Raw genomic sequence first — 1,358 nt, 5'->3', positions numbered from 1 at the left:
AAGCAGCAGGGTAAAAGGCCAACCCTCATCAGTAAAGCTTTTTCCTGGGGCCACCATACTCATGCCACACTCGCTGAGGTGAAACAAAGTGAGCATGCCAAGAAGTATGCGCTCAGTCGGGCGTCAGCAGGTGGAGAGGCATTTTTGTCTCGTCCGGTCTCGGGGAACATCTGCGCTGGTGTTATCTGGAAAAGGGGAAGAAGTGACAAGGTAAAGGGTTGGGTCATATAACAACAGAAAGCCACACAAAATTGCTATCCGAGGTGTCCCTTGTACTCAACTGTGTATTTTCTTTATTCACACACACACAAATATATTTATATATTTATATATATATATATTATATATATATAATATATATAAAATATATATATATATATATATATATATATATTATATATATATATACATACGTACATACATATACATTTATGTACATACATATATATACATAAAATATTTTCATACACACATATTATACACATGCATAGTCACACACACACACACACACACACACACACACACACCACACACACACACACACACACACCCCACACACACACACCACACACACACACACACACACACACACCACACAATATATATATATATTATATATATATATATAAAATATATATATATATATATATATATATATATACATATATATATAGAGATAGATAGATAATAGATAGATAAAATAGATAGAGATAAATAGAGATAAATAGATAAATAGATAGATAGATAGATAGATAGATAGATAGATTGATATACACGTATATACATTATACGCACACACACACACACACAAACACACACAAACACACACACACACATACACACACACACCCCATACACCACACACTGATAGATAGGTAGATAGATAAATAGATATACACGTATATACATTACACACACATATACACACAAAAACACACACACACACACACACACACACACACACACACACACACACACACACACACCACAACACACACACACACACACACACACACACACACTCACCCCACACACACACACACACACACACACACACACACACACACACACACACACCACACACACACACACAAACAAACACACACACACACACAACACACACACACATAAGATAGATAGATAGATAGATGATAGATAATAGATAGATAATAGATATAGATAGATAGATAGATAGATAAATAGATGAAGATAGTAGTAGATACAGTAATACATCTAACAACACACACACACCACCAACACACACCACACACACAAAACAAACAAAAACCCAAAATAAAAAAAATAAATAATAAAAAGATAGATAGATAAAAGATAAATGTATATAAATATCCACCACA

Source organism: Penaeus monodon, chromosome 11 (assembly GCF_015228065.2).
Source record: "Penaeus monodon isolate SGIC_2016 chromosome 11, NSTDA_Pmon_1, whole genome shotgun sequence".
Taxonomy (NCBI): domain Eukaryota; kingdom Metazoa; phylum Arthropoda; class Malacostraca; order Decapoda; family Penaeidae; genus Penaeus; species Penaeus monodon.
The sequence above is the reverse complement of the archived record's forward strand: the minus strand, read 5'-3'. Positions refer to the sequence as shown.